The 20,692-nt window shown below is 39.3% G+C and overlaps 1 protein-coding gene across 2 annotated transcripts in view; it reads left to right on the top strand.

Annotated features, from left to right (window-relative positions):
- LOC140145862 (kelch-like ECH-associated protein 1) overlaps window positions 1-20,692 on the top strand; it is an 87,030-nt gene that overhangs the window by 20,470 nt on the left and 45,868 nt on the right. For both annotated transcript variants that reach the window (XM_072167551.1, XM_072167550.1), the window contains exon 3: window positions 11,248-11,361. The gene's annotated coding sequence lies outside the window, so the exon portion shown is untranslated. The remainder of the gene's footprint in view (window positions 1-11,247; window positions 11,362-20,692) is intronic.

Here is a 20,692-nt window from a genome sequence, read left to right as displayed (position 1 = left end):
GTGCCACTATTGAGATATGCTCCATCGAACTTAACAATAAACAATAGGAAAGAAAGGATTTATTGACTGTTTTATTGATTTTTCACTACTTAAATGTCAAGTACTATAGACATGATATACATCATTTTAAAGCTAATTTCAAGCAGAATATTTTGGTTGAATATCTCAAAAATGATGATTGGCGACAGCCGGGCTCAGTTGTGGCGAGGAGTCACATATGATGTATGGAGGCAAAAAAGTGAATTCTTTGCATTGATGATATGATTTTTTTAAAACTATCATTGTTTCACTGCATGATTGGGTTTCTCCAGGAACTTGTTTGTGATATCTATTGTTATAAATATGCATTGTCATTGCCCTGTTTTAGAATAGAGAGAAGTATTGATTCAACATATATAGGCCTACATTGGTTTGCTACAAAATAGTCAACTCTGTTCTATGCTGCTCATCCAACAATCCAGGAAAAAAATAGTTGGCACACTTGCACTAGTACAGTAAATATTTTATTACTTCCATGGTCCGGGTACGCTAGGGTGGTTCTTAATTTTCAAAAGTCTGAAATACCTTGCTCCCACCCCTTCAAATGGTGATCCTGGATGAAAAACTTATTCTCTGAAATTTTCAGAAATATTGAATATGATTTAGAGGTAGCTCAAGAGCCCTCAATGTGGCCGCGATTTGGCAGAAATTTAGTCGCCGGACATTTTTTAGCAAGTTTGCAAGGGTCTATTTTCAAAATCATGTGTTTCTTGATACTCAGTCTTTGTAATTGCATTAACAATAACTAGTTTAACATACCAATAGCAAAAGATGTCTTGTATTTACTTCCATTGTGATTATAAACCAGACCAAAAATGGCATTTCATGCCACGCACTGCTAAAATACTGCTCGTCAGCCTTTTTGAGCAATTATGAGGGCCACTAGTTTAAAAAAAGAGAATATCATGATGCTCAAAGCTTTGTAATTGCATTAACATTAACTACTTAAACATATAAATAACATAAAATATCTTGTATTGTCATTCATTATTGTTTTAAACTTAACCAAATATAGTACTTTGTGACATGAATCCCCCGAAAATACTGTGTATCGGCCATTTTGGGCAATTTTATAAGGGTCTATTTTCAAAACACAGTGTCTCTAGGTACTGAATCTGTGTGATTGCATTAACATTAAGTAGTTTAACACATATATAGCCTTAGATACCTTGTTTTTACTTCCATTATTGTTTTAAAATCAACCAAATATGGTACATTGTGCCATTTGACCCCGAAATACTGCGTGTCAATCGGCCATTTCGAGCAATTTTACAAGGGTCTACTTTCAAAACACAGTGTCTCCTGATACTAAATCTTTGTATTTGCATTTACAGTAACTAGTTGAACACATTTTATAGTACTAGATGTCTTGTATTTACTTCCATTATTGTTTTAAGATCAACCAAATATGATTCTTTGTGCCATGGCCCAAAAACTGTTTGTCAATAATAGCTAGCCATTTTGCCGGAGCTTTACATAATGGGGCCTATTTTCAAAACAGAGTGTCTCTTGATAATAAATCTTTGTAATTGCATTAGCAGCAACTTGTTCAACATATTTATAACAAAAGATTCCCCTTAGTTGCTTTCATTAAACTAAGAATCTGCCAAGGTTGACTAGCAAACTGGTGCCAATGCTCAGATACAACTTGAAGCAGGACATAATGAGCAGGAACTGCAGCTGGACTTCATTGTCAGATTGTGTGCTATGTGTTTGTAAAAACATGATGGTTGTCTTCATAAGACTGCAATTAGCTGGATATCATTATGTGGAGCACAGGCTGCTAGGGGTGCAGTGAACCATACTTAGAGCCACAGAAAATAGGAAAAACTCCTGAATGCCTTTCTCCTCATACATGTCATAGTGTTGCCCTTGGAACATCTGAAAATGATCTTGGCCATTGAATGTGCCTGATTCAAGGGACCCGGTTTCATGAAGTGGGTATCATGAGGGGGAAAGCCTCCAAGGAAGATGATAGAGAGCTCAAGTAACTCGCGGTGATGAGGGGTAATAACCTTTGCTTTGTAAGCATGGTAAGAGGGGAATGACAATAAAAAAGCTCTCCAGTGCCTAGAACTTACCTGTAAACATACAACCTATCTATCGCAACGACCACAACAATTAATAAATTTAGAATTATCTAGAATAAAACAGCAATGGCAGTCAATACAACTTTACAAGGCATATTTTGTTAAAAAATATGTGGAACTGTTTCTCTCAATGCAATTACAAACATTTAATATCAAGAGACACTCTGTTTTGAAAATAGGCCCATGTAAAATTGCTCAAAATGGCCAACTGACACGCAATGTCACAAAGTACATGTACCACATTTGAAAACAATAATGGAAGTAAATACAAGACATCTATAATATGTGTTCAACTAGTTACTGTAAATGCAAATACAAAGATTTAGTATCAGGAGACACTGTGTTTTGAAAATAGACCCTTGTAAAATTGCACAAAATGGCCGACTGAGCTGACACACATTATTTCGGGGTCAAATGGCACAAAGTACCATATTTGGTAAATCTTAAAACAATAATGGAAGTAATAACAAGACATCTAGAGCTATATAATGTGTAAAACTACTTATTGTTTTATGCAATTACAAAGATTCAGTACCAAGAGACACTGCGTTTTGAAAATAGACCCTTGTAAAATTGCCCGAAATGGCCGATACATAGTATTTTGGGGTATTCATGTCACAAAGTACTATATTTGGTTGAGTTTAAAACAATAATGAATGACAATACAAGATATTTTTTGTTATTTATATGTTTAAGTAGTTAATGTTAATGCAATTACAAAGTTTTGAGCATCATGATATTCTCTTTTTTAAAACTAGTGGCCCTCAAAATTGCCCAAAAAGGCTGACGGGCAGTATTTTAGCATTGCGTGGCACGAAACGCCATTTTTGGTCTGGTTTATAATCACAATGGATGTAAATACAAGACATCTTTTGCTATTTGTATGTTAAACTAGTTATTGTTAATGCAATTACAAAGACTGGGTATCAAGAAACACTTTATTTTGAAAATAGACCCTTGTAAACTTGCTCAAAAATGTCCGACAACTAAAATTCGGCTAAGTTGCGGCCACATTGAGGGCTCTTGAGCTACCTCTAAATCATATTCAATATTTCTGAAAATTTCAGAGAATAAGTTTTTCATCTAGGATCACCATTTGAAGGGGTGGGAGCAAGGTATTTCAGACTTTTGAAAATTAAGAACCACCCTAGGGTACGCGCTGGTGATCGGCGATCGCGTAAAAGTGACAAGGCTGCCCACTACGCGCCGCGCAGACAACCATTGGGTCAACCATCTTGTTGTCAAGAGTGTTGATCAGCCAATCAGTGTGTAATTTTTTTTGGACCACGGAAGTAATAAAATATTTACTGTAAACAATTGAAATGTGTGCCCTGTCAAAACTGGAGCTCTAGGCGAGTGAAACATACATGCAATATATGGGCTATTTCATTATAAATGACAACATTGAGTCCCAAAAGGGGTCAAAATTCAAACTCATTTATTTCATGCAAATTCATTATCATTTCAAAGTTCAGATGGTGTGTCAATAATTCTCAAAATATTAGAGCGTCAAACCCTCAGGAACCATTAAAAAAATTAAATTGAATTTTTGCTGTGTAAAACATAGCTGCCGTCTGGAGGGACATTTTTTAAACAATTTAATACACAACTTTGAAAGAGTATATGTAACCAACATTGGGTTCATACTTATTCATATTTAGTCTGTAATAATTGTTGTATGTTCCTTTACACTTCAGTGTCTTAAATATGCCAGTTTCAATATAAAACAATTAGTAAATTGATACTAATCCAGATAAATGGTGCAAAATTACTACATATTTTAAGGATAAACTTTATCTTCACATGAAAAATTCATGAAATAGTTATTTTGTCCTGCCCAATAGCTACACTGATGCATAAGTGAGTATTCTGCGTCAATCTGTTGTACTAGTCATGGAAAACCTAAAATAAAAGACCCCTCCTGTGTCATTTGTTCTGGATAGGACACATTTTTTAACACATAATAAAGCATACTTTAACTTTAGAAATAGCTGCATCAATATTATTGCATCAATATTATTGCATAAAAGATCCCCAGCATTTAAAATCCACTACAAACAGGGTTAATATTCTGGTTAAATTAGGAATATTGCAATTTTTAGCTAACCGAAGTTCAATGCAGAATAATATCATATGTGTTCTCAACAACTGGACAATAATTTGAACACTAAAGTGGTTTGTAAGCATAATTTGCAATAAAATGCAAAAATTTCTTGTGGGTTTGGCTCTTTGAAATTTTTATTTTTAGTTTGTTTACCAATTCATGGAAATGACATAATTGTGCTGGAGAGGACATATGTTAAATTGCAAACAGATTCGTGGATAAAAAAATAAAAAAATGCAACAAATACCAAATCATGTGCCACCTTGGTAGAAGGAAGACCACTCTTCCTCTACAAATTTCACATTCTATGATATAATCCTTCTTATTTCAACAATTAGTAATTAACTTCAGTTCTGGAGAGGACAAATTTTTAACGCGGAACTGTGGTATCAAGAACAAGTGGTCTACTGTATGTAAAATAAATGAATTCCTCAATCAGTGCCCTGTCCCATCAATTGGTAATATAACACAGATTATACAGGTAGGGTAAGGGTTTATATTTCCTCTTTAATGTTAACAAAAATGGAGGCATGAATTGGAGAGGACACTCATTTTTTTATTTAACGCAAAATGCCAATTTTGCAAGAATCTACGGAATTTTAACATTTTTGCACCAATTTTCACCATTCAACTTGCATGATGTTCCACACATATCATATTTTCATTGCAACAAGCACATTGCCATAGAATGTACCTAATTTTTCAAAGAATTTATTCAGAATACATGGGCAAAATGAAATGGGACTCCAAAATTGGGTTAAAAATGTACCTTTTGGCAATTTTTTTATACAAAAAATAGACAGAATTCTGTAAAATGCTCATGTAGCTTGTAGTTTGTGGCATACTTAGAATTAAGTTAATAACACTGCATTATCACCCTAATTATATCAACCAGATATGATAAAAGCCATTTTTGTGAACGTGTCATTTATAATGAAATAGCCCATATGTGAAGTACAGACTCCCCCCTATATCTCACCCTTCCCCACTCCCCATCTTTCAATGTTGGAGGGTCTCACGGACCTGTTGACAACATGGCTTGGTCCAACATTGAATTGGGGGAGCGGGGCAGAGATATACCAAAAGACAGACAAAGTGTGCCAACCTTTTTTTCCTGAATTGTAGGTGTGGTCTGTACAGATCCTTTTGGGGTCCAAGTATTTTACAGTTCAGTGTCGTATCAATTCCCGGTGGGCAGCATTTTGGTCCTGTGTAGCTGTGATACTTTTTTCAATTGTACACTATTTTCAAAATTAAGGTAAAAATTTGTTTTTACCAATAATAATGGTCAATTTTGTGCTATTTTTGCCCAAAATAAATGTTTTGTTTACTGGGCCAATTTTGATTTTTACAATAGGGAGGGGGGGGGGGGTAACATTTTCTTTGGGGTGGGTGGTTTTTGGAGGTGTGAAATCTTCTTTTGAAGGGGGTTGCGTTAACAAATCCAACTCATGGGGGAGTGGGCTCAACCCCCAACTCCCTGCAAAGACCACACTCTGGGGTGGGAAATCTTCTTTTATTGGGGTTGAGTTAACAAATCAACTCATGGGGGTGGGGCTTAACCCCCTAACTCCCTGCAAAGACCACACTCTGGGGTATGAAATCTTCTTTTGAAGGGGATTGTGTTAAATCAAGTCATGGGGGTGTGGGCTCAACCCCCTAACTCCCTGCAAAGACCACACTCTGGGGTGTGAAATCTTCTTTTAAAGGGGTTGTGTTAACAAATCAAGTCATGGGGGTGGGGCTTAACCCCTAACTCCCTGCAAAGACCACACTCTGGGGTGTGAAATCTTCTTTTAAAGGGGTTGTGTTAACAAATCAAGTCATGGGGGTGGGGCTTAACCCCCTAACTCCCTGCAAAGACCACACTCTGGGGTGTGAAATCTTCTTTTAAAGGGGTTGTGTTAACAAATCAAGTCATGGGGGTGGGGCTTAACCCCTAACTCCCTGCAAAGACCACACTCTGGGGTGTGAAATCTTCTTTTAAAGGGGTTGTGTTAACAAATCAAGTCATGGGGTGGGGGCTCAACTCCCTGACAATTAGGATTAAACTCAGAGGATTCAAACCCAGCCCTGAGGTTCAGTCTGTATTTTAGACCATGTGGTCATGTGGATGCAAAATAAGCAGATCTGGACCAGGAGCCACACATTTGCAAAAAGTAGCTCCTGGTCCTGTGATTATCTTTTCAACAACTCTTCATATACCTTTGTACAGGAGCCAACCGTTGTTAATCCGTGATGAATCCAGTAGCGTACACGCGAACGCAAGGTTACGCGTATACGTGTTACGCATGAGCGCGTAAAATTCATCATGCCTGGAACGTATGCGTAAACATGAACACTCTTATGTTGGCGGTAGCAGCTAAATATTACCGCTTTATTCTTTAGTTTTATTGCCGATATCAACAGAGAAATACCGCAATCTTCTTGTAAGGTTGAGTGGCAATGACAAATTGACATTCCGAATGAAAGAATTATTAGACATCTTTAGCTTGTTTCGTTGTTGAAAGGGATTCAATCATTCTTCACCGTTGTTCATCACCGATTAACAACTCGCGTCCGGCGCGTCTGCGTGGTTTACTTCGCGAGGGCAGCTTTAGCTCATACGACGCGGACGCATCGTTGTTAATCGGTGATGAACAACGGTGAAAAATGATTGAATCCCTAAGTGAACCAGGAACCAAAGAGCTAAGAGTCATTGTACACATTTTAAATACAAAACCTGCTTTAACACCAGGCTCTATTAAAAAAAATGTAGAGCCTAGTTCATATGATTTTGGTGTGGACCATGAGCCAAAATGTTATGACCATTAGGTAAATGGCTCCTGGGTGCCTGCTTATTTTGAAGCTTGTATGACACTCCTGTCAAAATCAGTTCTTTGGCCCAAAAACAATTGTTTTAATTTCATAAAGCTAAGAAAAAATCACCAAAATGTAAAATCTGGGTTGGTCAGACCTATTACAGGGTTTATTTTGGTCGCCTAATCTCACAAACCCATTTAAAATATAAATTGGAGAAACTTAAGTGAATACTTTGTGTCACATCAAATATGAAATCTAATTACCATCATTTCTCTCAATGCATAAATGGTTTTTCTAGTGAACTATTATTTTGACATTTCTATTGTTAAAAATGTGCTTTGTCATTGCTTTGTTGTGGGTTACAGGTTGAGCATTGATTAGCCTACTTTATTTAGGACACTTTTTTTATATTTTACTTGCCTTGGAATGGGCTCTTCCAGTTGAAATCCATACACCCCTATGCAAGACATGACTTTGATCTTTCACACAGGGGGTGTGAATTTCAAATGGGGTTACCTGATTGGGTGACTCTTACTTGAAAGCTGCACTCCCTGTGTGGGAGATGAAGGTCATGTCTTCCATAGAGGGTGAATGGATTTCAACTGGAATATCCCAATATTTACGGTAGAATGCACACTTGTTTTCAAGGTAAAATGCAGCTAGTTTGAAACTTGGGTTTGTAAGACTATTAAACTGTACCAATCTATGGTAAAATACCAGGAGTTGATCCTGGCTGCCATGGTTAATGCTAGGCTGATTAAGATTTTTCACATGTATTGAGCTGTGTCCCTGAATGGTTTGTTAGATGTGTCTTGGGCCAAAGTGGTTAGTAGGCTGTGTCCCTGAATGGTTTGTTAGATGTGTCTTGGGCCAAAGTGGTCAGCAGGCTGTGTCCCTGAATGGTTTGTTAGATGTGTCTTGGGCCAAAGTGGTCAGCAGGCTGTGTCCCTGAATGGTTTGTTAGATGTGTCTTGGGCTAAAGTGGTCAGCAGGCTGTGTCCCTGAATGGTTTGTTAGATGTGTCTTGGGCCAAAGTGGTCAGCAGGCTGTGTCCCTGAATGGTTTGTTAGATGTGTCTTGAGCCAAAGTGGTCAGCAGGCTGTGTCCCTGAATGGTTTGTTAGATGTGTCTTGGGCCAAAGTGGTCAGCAGGCTGTGTCCCTGAATGGTTTGTTAGATGTGTCTTGAGCCAAAGTGGTCAGCAGGCTGTGTCCCTGAATGGTTTGTTAGATGTGTCTTGGGCCAAAGTGGTCAGCAGGCTGTGTCCCTGAATGGTTTGTTAGATGTGTCTTGAGCCAAAGTGGTCAGCAGGCTGTGTCCCTGAATGGTTTGTTAGATGTGTCTTGAGCCAAAGTGGTCAGCAGGCTGTGTCCCTGAATGGTTTGTTAGATGTGTCTTGGGCCAAAGTGGTCAACAGGCTGTGTCCCTGAATGGTTTGTTAGATGTGTCTTGGGCCAAAGTGGTCAGCAGGCTGTGTCCCTGAATGGTTTGTTAGATGTGTCTTGGGTCAAAGTGGTCAGCAGGCTGTGTCCCTGAATGGTTTGTTAGATGTGTCTTGGGCCAAAGTGGTCAGCAGGCTGTGTCCCTGAATGGTTTGTTAGATGTGTCTTGGGCCAAAGTGGTCAGCAGGCTGTGTCCCTGAATGGTTTGTTAGATGTGTCTTGGGCCAAAGTGGTCAGCAGGCTGTGTCCCTGAATGGTTTGTTAGATGTGTCTTGGGCCAAAGTGGTCAGCAGGCTGTGTCCCTGAATGGTTTGTTAGATATGTCTTGGGCCAAAGTGGTCAGCAGGCTGTGTCCCTGAATGGTTTGTTAGATGTGTCTTGGGCCAAAGTGGTCAGCAGGCTGTGTCCCTGAATGGTTTGTTAGATGTGTCTTGGGCCAAAGTGGTCAGCAGGCTGTGTCCCTGAATGGTTTGTTAGATGTGTCTTGGGCCAAAGTGGTCAACAGGCTGTGTCCCTGAATGGTTTGTTAGATGTGTCTTGGGCCCAAGTGGTCAGCAGGCTGTGTCCCTGAATGGTTTGTTAGATGTGTCTTGGGCCCAAGTGGTCAGCAGGCTGTGTCCCTGAATGGTTTGTTAGATGTGTCTTGGGCCCAAGTGGTCAGCAGGCTGTGTCCCTGAATGGTTTGTTAGATGTGTCTTGGGCCAAAGTGGTCAGCAGGCTGTGTCCCTGAATGGTTTGTTAGATGTGTCTTGGGCCAAAGTGGTCAGCAGGCTGTGTCCCTGAATGGTTTGTTAGATGTGTCTTGGGCTAAAGTGGTCAGCAGGCTGTGTCCCTGAATGGTTTGTTAGATGTGTCTTGGGCCAAAGTGGTCAGCAGGCAGTGTCCCTGAATGGTTTGTTAGATGTGTCTTGGGCCAAAGTGGTCAGCAGGCTGTGTCCCTGAATGGTTTGTTAGATGTGTCTTGGGCCCAAGTGGTCAGCAGGCTGTGTCCCTGAATGGTTTGTTAGATGTGTCTTGGGCCAAAGTGGTCAGCAGGCTGTGTCCCTGAATGGTTTGTTAGATGTGTCTTGAGCCAAAGTGGTCAGCAGGCTGTGTCCCTGAATGGTTTGTTAGATGTGTCTTGAGCCAAAGTGGTCAGCAGGCTGTGTCCCTGAATGGTTTGTTAGATGTGTCTTGGGCTAAAGTGGTCAGCAGGCTGTGTCCCTGAATGGTTTGTTAGATGTGTCTTGGGCCAAAGTGGTCAGCAGGCAGTGTCCCTGAATGGTTTGTTAGATGTGTCTTGGGCCAAAGTGGTCAGCAGGCTGTGTCCCTGAATGGTTTGTTAGATGTGTCTTGGGCCCAAGTGGTCAGCAGGCTGTGTCCCTGAATGGTTTGTTAGATGTGTCTTGGGCCAAAGTGGTCAGCAGGCTGTGTCCCTGAATGGTTTGTTAGATGTGTCTTGAGCCAAAGTGGTCAGCAGGCTGTGTCCCTGAATGGTTTGTTAGATGTGTCTTGGGTCAAAGTGGTCAGCAGGCTGTGTCCCTGAATGGTTTGTTAGATGTGTCTTGGGCCCAAGTGGTCAGCAGGCTGTGTCCCTGAATGGTTTGTTAGATGTGTCTTGGGCTAAAGTGGTCAGCAGGCTGTGTCCCTGAATGGTTTGTTAGATGTGTCTTGGGCCAAAGTGGTCAGCAGGCTGTGTCCCTGAATGGTTTGTTAGATGTGTCTTGGGCCAAAGTGGTCAGCAGGCTGTGTCCCTGAATGGTTTGTTAGATGTGTCTTGGGCCAAAGTGGTCAGCAGGCTGTGTCCCTGAATGGTTTGTTAGATGTGTCTTGGGCCAAAGGGGTCAGCAGGCTGTGTCCCTGAATGGTTTGTTAGATGTGTCTTGGGCCAAAGTGGTCAGCAGGCTGTGTCCCTGAATGGTTTGTTAGATGTGTTTTGGGCCAAAGTGGTCAGCAGGCTGTGTCCCTGAATGGTTTGTTAGATGTGTCTTGGGCCAAAGTGGTCAGCAGGCTGTGTCCCTGAATGGTTTGTTAGATGTGTCTTGGGCCCAAGTGGTCAGCAGGCTGTGTCCCTGAATGGTTTGTTAGATGTGTCTTGGGCTAAAGTGGTCAGCAGGCTGTGTCCCTGAATGGTTTGTTAGATGTGTCTTGTTTGTTTGTTTGTTTGTTTGTTTACCCAGGTTGGTCCGTGAGGAACACATGTATGCTAATCCGTGGAAAACCATGGACCGTTCCAAGCTCATACAAATGCACAAGCCTCTTGAGCCAAAGTGGTCAGCAGCTTTCTGGAAAGTGTAATTTAGATCATTGGGCTATTTCATTTGAAATCCGTAATACATGTACATGTACCCTCTATGGAAGACATGACATTTTTCCCACTAAGGGGGCATAGATATCAAATGGAGTCACCCTTTCAGGTAACCCCATTTAATTGACATTCACACTGCCTGTATGGAAGTTTTAAAGTTATGTTTTTGTGTGGATTTCAACTGAAATATATAGCCCATTGTAAAGTGCAATGATCTCTATCTGCAACTTTGTTTATTTTATTGTTCTGTAAAACCCCCATGTTTACAAGGCTCAAAGTACAGAGTACGTTTTACCTTGCTGAGTAAAAGTAACATGAAACACCAGTTATTGATACCATAATCAATATTGCTATGTCAAAGGTCAACTAATTGATTTAGAGCTATGTGTTTTGTAACGGAGCTGTTTATAAATGAACCAGAATGTTGTTCAAAGTTCACAAGCTAATTATCTGTTTAATTGTTCTTTTGAATTGTTACTTGCAGATCTTACATAGTATCCGATTACACTGATATATTTGCATTGGCCACTCTTTGCGACAAACAGCATATGAAACTCATCCTCATTGTTTCTTTGAGCGGTGCGTTCTTTTTTTTTTGGTAAGTATTTATATTGTGTGCAGCATAATTAGGCACATACCATACTGTTCCTAATAAACACCCTGCTGTAATAAATGCCCACTATTTTTTCTTCAATGAAAAAGTGACCAAAATACAGAGATTTCCATGCCATATTATGTGAGTAAGCTTAAAAGTGACATTACATGTAGTTTTATTTCTGATTAACACGAAATGGACAAAACCTCAATTTCTATCCAGTTCACCGCCATCTTGAACTTGAAACTGGAAACGAGTAGTATTTTGTTTTAAAGCCTGATTTTTAACATTTATTCATTGAATATTTTGTTCTAATAAACACCCCCTTTTGCAAAATTTCACGCTTTCGGGCGTTGATTAGGAACAATACGGTACGACAACACAAATAAATTTATTCATCATGGCATTTGGCTCCAATGCCCAACTGTCATGGTTTGCTTTTGGTTTATCATCCTGAAAGTGTGAATAAATTTCACAAATTCCAGTTCGTTCGCATCCAAGTAGCTTCCACATTCGGCATAACTATTATCGCAGTAGCTGTGTCGAGCGCAAAAAGCACAAACATTAATGGTCCACGTCATTAAATGTCCACGTCATGGTCAGTGTTGAGAGTAGGAACTGCTGTGATGGCAACCAGCAAAGTTTAGGTGTGGTCACCAGTGATATTCACTTCTTGATAGGCCATTGGTATGGTCTCACATGCACCTGTGCCTCCCCATGACCAGGACCATCCTGGCTCTACCTGTCAAACATCTTACTTTGATTTTTGCTGACGTCAGGTGTGTTTTGACCAAAAATAAATTGACAAGCTCTGCCAGAAATTCTCGTCAACACTTGTACTCCACCCTTTCCTTGTTGTAACCCAGTAAAAATGTGAAACGAATGGCTAGTGGGACATATTATGTCAGTATGTGTGTGTACTGTGGGGTGTGTGTTTTGGGGGTTGTGTAATGTTGAGGTGCATTTGCAGCACCTCCAAACAAGAATATTTCTGTGATATTTTAGGATCCAAACCTATTTACCAGTGTGTGCAGCCTTCACCAGCCAAGCTGCAGCTTGCTGTGCCTACTGCAGCCACAATGCTTTCAAAGCTCTCATTGAATGAAGGATTTCCCAGCCAAGCTGAAGAAAGCTGCTCAGTGGTATTTAGGTACATGGGCCCATCGCAACTTGTGGACACACTCAGAACCGAGTATGTCCACAATTTCTCACAAGCTTTGAGACTCTGGATTTGATTAAGGTGGCCTAAAGAAATAAGTAATTAATACAATTATCATACAATTAAAATTTAGTTTGTTTTAGTTGATTATTTACATAATAGTTCAGCAAGAGTATTGAATGAAAAAGTGAAAGGTAAAAAAAAGTTCGAGAAGGGTACATTGTCCTTGAAAAGCCACAAGTTTTTACTTACGGTTAATTAGTCAAGTGTAACCGATTGTGCAATTTGAATTGCCTGCCAGGGATTTCCCACTCCCAAACTGTTTTTATTTTAAGTTTTCGCAAAACAAATTTTGTGCACTTGGGCAATTTTCAACAGTTTCGCATGTTTTGAAATCAAGGAATTTTATGCTTCCTTACATTGACCTGAAAGGAACATATTTTTGTGCATTGTTATTTTTGCTGTTCATGGTGCTGCTTTGAAGGCAAAAAGCATGAAAATAAGTATGCTGCAAAAATTGACACTTTAACGGTATCATAATCTTATTGATTGTGAACGTGACTTTAGCCAATGTTGCCAGATACAGCGAGTTTGAGTCCATTTTGGAGGAAAATGACATGGGTCTCATGATGGGGGGATCACTGAACATTTTGTAAATTGTTAAAGTCAAGGCATACTCATAACCTCATTAATATACGCGATACATACGATCCAATCATTTTTATTTATTTGCCAAAATGCATATAACATCAGGGTTGCCATATTATCAACCTTGAGCTTGGAACTGGGTTGCATGACTGTATTAGTGATGCCCACACAAACGATTATTGTTTATTTATATTTTACTTTTCATCAGAAATTGCACATGTGGGTGCACATGTGTACGTGCATAATATTAGGCGGGCATTTGTGTGTGTCGATGACCTGTGTCAAATCCGGTCCACTTACGCTGGTAGAGTCTCTGCACATGCATGGTATGGTTGAATAGTTTCAAGTGACCTGTACTATACGATAAAACATTGTTTGTATAGAATTTAATCGGTTTGAACTGCTTTACAATGAATGATGACAAGACTGGTGACAACAGGTTGTTATCCACACACAGATCAGCATGGTCATAAAAACAGGTTTATTTCTATTGATCAGCAACTATGGAAAGGGCAAGGAAAATGGAGTGTTTAGAATAAGGTAAGGCCACCTTCAAATTAAAACCTTAGTCTCAAAGTTGCCACGCATTGTTTTTGGCCTAATCTTAACCCTAAACATAAAGATAGCCCTCATTCTAATCAGAACTCGACCTTAATCTTATCCCCAACCCCAAACTAATACTAACCTTAACCTAAAATGTCCTAAACCCTAACTTTTAAGGAGTATGTCATGATTCTCTTTTTATGACATTTTTCAGTAGATATCCACAAAAAAGCTTATCCCCAAAATTTCAGTTGATTCTGATTTTGCGTAACTTGCGAGTTATGCATGATTATGTGTGATTACGCTGCTCCATAGGCCACTGTGTTGTAATTTTGTTCTGGTATATACGTAATGTAAGTCATATTTTTGCTAAATGAATTAATCTGCAAGAAATTTTCTGTACATACATTATGTAGCTGGAGGTTTCCAGTGGTATAAAAATCTCAACTTTCTGAGAAAAGTGGTGGGATGAGGCTGTGGATCATGAAATGCCCCTTTAACCATTTTGACTAATGACCTTATGGATAAACAGGCTGTTCCCGCCAAAACAAGTAGTAAATGTGTTTCAAGTTTGTCAATTTTCCTGAATTTGGGCATGTAGTGTCAAACTGTCTACCAAATTTTGCACTCATTTTTGGTAACCCAGACTTTGCTTTGAGCAAAAGAATTTTTATGTGGTAGTTAAAAGGATAAAGATGGCACCAGGTTCTTTTGTTGTGGTCTTTGGGGTGACTCTAAATTGAACCCGGTATTAGCAAAGTCAAAAGTTTGAGAATTTTGACAGTCATGGAATATTGACGCACCTTATTGATTCAACTCGGTATTCACAAAGTCAAAGGTTGGAGAATTTTGTCAGGCGTGGAGGATGGACACACTGATGAATTGGCTTCTACACGCTATATGATTTTCTAATTTCAACTTCAACAAAATCATAATTTGTTATGTGTAATTGATTTCAAATTTGATTATTCCCTTTTCACAAAATAAATATATTTATAAAATCGTCATCATCATTTCAATGCATTGAATAATCATATTGGTGCACAATACTGTGAGCCTGTAATACTGAAAATATTTTTTCTTTCATAGCAATATGTTTAGAAATTTGTCATTGTATTGGGACCTATGTACCATGCTATGCAATACTACATAACTTTAGAACAGTGGTAGCCTCTTTGAACCTTAATCCTAATCCCAACCTTAATATCCTATCCCAATCTTAATGTTAGCTTTAATCCTTACCCTAAAACAGCCTAATATTTGGTTTGGTTCAAGTTCAGTAGTGATGTCAATGCTTTTTGGCGGTTGCGCCAGAAATGTGCCAATAAGCCGCCATTGTATGTACGCAATGAAATTAAAGCACACAATTCGATACTGCATCTAGCAAAATATGCACATGACGTCACTACCAAACTTAAGGTATGTGAGCAAAATTATAGCCCTAATCCTAAACCCCAAACCTAACCATGCTCCTACCCCTAATCCTAACCCTAACACCTAATCCTAGGTAGTCCTACTATCTTGGCACACGTTGGCCTGCTGAGTCCAGGGGTCCAAATTGGCAAATAAAGGGTTCCAGGCATCTAATTCTACACAGACGTACATAATTAAGGGTTCCAAATCACAGGGACCTGCCAAATCAAGGAGTCCTGGACCCCAAGACCCCTTACAACGCTACACCTGAATCCATATGTGCAACTGCCATGGTTTTATCAAGTTAAGTTTCAGACCAGCTTTTGAGTATTGGTTGCCCCTTTCAACCATAACAACAATCCTAATCTAAATATCCTATCCTAACCTTCCTGCTAGCCTCAATCCTATAAACCCAAGCCTAGCACTAATCCTAAACCTAAAATCTAAACATACCCCTAATCCTAACCCTAAAAACTAACTCTACTCCTAATGTTTGGGATGATAGTGTTGAGCAACTGTTGTAAAGTCTCCCAAACACTTTTCATTTCATTCAGTCACTAAATTCATTGTGATATATTTCATTCAAAATTTGTCATCGTATGGACGCATAGTTGACTAGATCTGTGTGTCGTGAGAATCGTCATCATCTTGTTGTGTACTGACATACTGACAGTGATATTGTAATGCTATGTACATTTTATTTATTACATACAATATTTTGCTACGTAAGCTTCACATTCTTGTCCCATGACAAACACCAGTTGATTGCTTTTAACCCTTTATTTGCTATAGTTGATAACATGGATGCAAGAAGATGTTTGCAAACAGTTTTGAAAAAGTTAAGAATCATTACTTGATTTAGGCAGATTTAGAATCAGTGCGAAAAATGCATCATTTTAAGTACAAACAAGCCCAGTGTTGGACTAGCCATTCATAAGTATGTATTAATCGGAGGATAACGTCGTTAAGTATCAGCATTGATTGATCGCACATGGCCTATGAAATGACCTGACGGTTTGAAGCGCGTTCTTGCAATGTAATGATGACAGGGGAACAAGCCAATGAGCTGCGGAAGCCCGATTGCGGCTTTCACAAGGTGGGCCCATTTCCTGTAGGGCTTAACCGCCGATTACTCTCATGTCAACACACTGCCAACTAGTCCAGTTTGCTAAGCAAAAAGACCCTTAGCTTGCATACTCATTGCAAACGCAAAGTTGTTATACACTGGCACCAACAGGCTAGCATGTTTCTTCACCGGTAAGACTCTCTGAAAGAGTTTAAGGCCTTGCATGCTACAGCTTGATTAATCCTAAAAAAATTGGCATTACAACAAAATTTGATTAATTTTAGAAAGACGAAGCTATTTTGTAATAAGTGGATGTGGGAGGATATGAACTTGGACTGTTTCTTTCCTGATCTTTAAGTTTTATAATGTGAATCAAAATAAGGAGAATTAATATTGTAAACTACTGATGTGTTCAGTTCTCCTCCCAATCTGCAGATGGTTACTTGATGAAGGGTTAGGGTAGACCCTGGGTTTCCCCTCAGCCTACGAGTCCCTGATACAGAGGGGTGTCAACCACGCCAGGTACCACTCCCACTCCAGCTTTGTGCAGCTCCTTTTGTGGATACAAATTGAGTTAAGATGTAATCTTCTCACCTTGTAAATCCCTCTTCTGACAGCTGGCGATGTGTGGCGCGTCACTGCACCTGATGGAGATGGGAACAAATTTGATGCGACAATCTGAGATGTCTGATCCCACTTCTGACACCAAGAAGTGTTTAGCTATGAATTTTTACATTTACTTTCACTTGTTCTATAGAATTAGGTTTGTTAAGATTAAGGTTGTTTTTTTGTAATCTTCTCACCTTATAAATCCCTCTTCTGACAGTTAGCGATGTGCGGAGAGTCACTCCACTTTAATGGAGACGGGAACAAATTTGATGCAACAGTCTGAGATGTCTAATCCAAAAGAGTGTTTGGTAGGATTTGACATTTACCTTCACTCTTTCTATAGAAGTAGGCTTGTTAAGATAAAGGTTGTTTATTGTTGATCTTAATTGAGTTAAGATGTAATCTTCTCACCTTGTAAATCCCTCTTCTGACAGCTGACGATGCATGGAGAGTCACGCCACCTGATGGAGATGGGCACAAATTTGATGCGACAATCTGAGATGTCTGATCCCACTTCTGACACCAAGAAGTGTTAGCTATGGATTATTACATTTACTTTCACTCCTATTGAATTAAGTCTATAGAAGTAGGTTTGTTAAGATAAAGGTTGTTTTTTGTTGATCCAAATTGAATTAAGATGTAATCTGTTCACAGTGTAAATCCCTCTTCTGACAGTTGGCGATGTGTGGAGCGTCACGCCACCTGATGGAGTTGGGCACAAATTTGATGCGACAATCTGAGATGGAAGCCCTTGGCTGATCCCACTTCTGACACCAAAAAGTGCTTTGATAAGAGAATAATATTGTAGGTACATGTAATCAGGAGATATGCTTAATTTGCAGACGACTTTGTCAAATTTATTTATGATCCCTTTAAATTCGTACAAGCCACTACTTGAAAGTTTTCCTTTCCAGTGAAATGAAGTGACAGCAACAAGTGTAAGCATGGAGCTCCATACTTTTGAAAATGTTAGAATGGTGGATCTCCATGCTCAATAAGTATCCAAGATTTCATTTTCACACCTGGTATTTAAAGATGATACATAATAATCTTAATAGCTGGACGTTCTTACTTGTTCCTCTCCTGATACCAGTAAGTTCTTTCATTGGTATTATGCCTTGTGTTCACTGCTTCTCCAGAGATTGGTTGATAAATAGTTTACATACCTGATTGCTTTAAAGATAAAAGAACAATTGACATTTTTTCTCATTCTCTTTATTAAAAAACTGGAACTTGGAAGTTCTTCTGACACCAGAAAGCTCATTAATTGGTACTTTGATGCCATGTCTTCACGGCTTCATCAGAGGTAGGTTTATAAAGAGTTGCAGTACATTGGATATTAGGTAGGGGAGAGCTTCAAAACCCAACTGCTGGTTGACCACCAGCCTCCCGGTAGAACTGGTAGTTTAGCCATGTTCGATTATAACAGACAATAGAAACCAGGTTCTGCCAGGGCACCAGTTGTTGACAAGTGGTTGGGTTTTGTAGCCACCCCTAGAAGTGGTGAGGATCTTAAACTGGGGTATCAGCAGGCACGCCATGAGTTTGAAAAACAAAAAATGGTAGAAACCAATGGCGTGCCTGTTGAACCCTTTACATGATAGGTTTCCTGTCTTAAGCTCTCTCTAGCCTACAGACCAGATTCTGCTTACTGGCAGACCATGTGCGGATGAAGAGCCCACTTACATCACCACTTGTTTGTAGGAGTGTAAAACTATATGATGCTATGAAGGAGGATTGGATATGATGCAACATGACCAAGTTTTAGCGTTAACATGATTCTTGCCACATCCCATTCCAGGCACAGCATTCCTTATGAGGGTCCATCATTCTTATCAAGAGGAAATTTGTGGACTTGTTCTGGGAAGTGGAATGCACAAATATGATTTGGCTCATTTCTCTTACATGTATCTTCTTGCTTCTATAATTTCAAGGTGTTTCACTACTCAAGGGTTATTTTTATTTGAAAGTACCATGGGTACATTCCAGCCCAGCAACAATCACTTTAGCTTGTCATAACACACACCGAGGGTTTTGTGCCAAAAAGTCCTATCTGCAATTTGGCTGCCCTATAGATACTAGACAATTTCTGCATTCTATATTGTACACAATCTCGAATTATGGCACCTGGCAGCTATTGCTTGATGACCCATAATGGTATCATACCCAATGGCACAGTTTGGTAACTTCCATTTAACAAGCATAGCTTGAAAATATGACCTCAAGTTGTTGCGCATGAGTTTTGTACCCAACATATCAAGAGGTCAGAACTTTGTCTTTGGTAGATGAGATCATGTAAATGTAATGACAGGTGGGTCATGATGGCAGAGTGTATGGATGGCAGTACTCGGTATAGCTTGGCTCAAACAACTTACTTGTTCATGAGCTGCTGTGTGCCAATAGTTTGTCTACATATTTCTTCTTTTGATAGGGCAAAGTGAAATGAGCCCATTGTTAATGTAGTTTGAGTTAGTGGCAATAAGCAGAGGTATGTGGGTTCGCCTCAAGTTTGGTAGGTTTGTCAGCAACAGTGAAAAATCACTGATGTCACTAGCAAAGTGAACGAAAGAATAGTTCTTCTGGTTAGTCCCATTCAGAATCCACATCGCAGCGCGATTTAATGCTTTTAAAACATCTCGGCATCGTGTGATGAAATTAAGATATAGCCTAGGTTTTAATAATATTTACATTTTCATTTCATAATGCGATGCTGTTATGTTTTATGTTTCCCAGACCAAATTTCCACTGCTCGATGAGAATTTTCACTGTCGAGCTAGTTAAAATCTGGCTCAGGTTTTCCGTTTTGAAAGCATCACAGCATCGCATCGTGCTGCGATGTGGAATCTGAATCCAACTTTATAAATGTTTTCAGCAATGCAACCAGTTTATCTCAGAATGGCTCAATTTTGATGTCATTTTAAGCATGTTGTTGTTCGGTATGCACCCCTATTTACTTGTGGTTGAATATTATGCATTGAAATATTTAATGACTTCAATCCACTTAACGTATACTTACACCATGTCTTCAAAATATGCTCATCCAACATGGCACAGTTCTTTAACCCCAATATGTTTGTACATTAATAGAATGACACATTAATGTGTTTGGTACAAGAACTTGTCACTGGAAATGAGGCATTTGGGCTCTAAGTGTTAATGTAGGAAGTGGAAATCATTGGTAATTGTTTTCTATGAGATTTCTTTCAGTTGGCATTTTGCAGTATATCAAAAGCCTCAATTTTTTACCACCTGCAATCGCTTTTGTCAAAATTCTCTTTAAATTCAGGTGCTATTTACTTAAAAACTTATCCTTAATTTTGTCTGTTATCCTAACCCTAAACTTTAAAGTGTAACAAAAACAGGAGACAGCTAAATACCAAGGTAACAAGAACATTTAAGTCCTATGGGAAGTGGGACCTTTCAAGTAGGTCAGTCAAGCATTTTTTGTCAGTTTTTAACATATTTGTGCAAAATCTCAAAATTCAGGAAAAACTGCATTTTCTGTTACTTCCTCCTGGCATTTTTTTCAGTCAAAATCAGATTATTTTTGCCCAAAAATGAAATTTGTGAACTGGTAGGGGCTTTATTGTTGCTGACAATCGGCCAATCGTGCAATCAGGGGCACAGTAACACGCTGGGATAAAGTATGCAGAGTTAAAAATGGAAATTTTGTGCTTCGTAGTTTAACTGGGTACTAGTTTGACAAGTACAAGATATTGGCTTGTTATTTGCTTAAGTCATATCCTGATAGCATTCTATAAAGTGTTACTGTATGTCAGTATGGGGAATGGCTGATATTAGAGAGGGGGTTGAACCCCTTCCCATAATGCGTTGCCTGAGATCACATCCTTGGATCTAGTGGTGAAATCTCCCTCATCCCATCTTTCTCACTCACA

Source organism: Amphiura filiformis, chromosome 2, assembly GCF_039555335.1.
Source record: "Amphiura filiformis chromosome 2, Afil_fr2py, whole genome shotgun sequence".
Classification (NCBI taxonomy): domain Eukaryota; kingdom Metazoa; phylum Echinodermata; class Ophiuroidea; order Amphilepidida; family Amphiuridae; genus Amphiura; species Amphiura filiformis.
The sequence above is the reverse complement of the archived record's forward strand: the minus strand, read 5'-3'. Positions and strand labels throughout refer to the sequence as shown.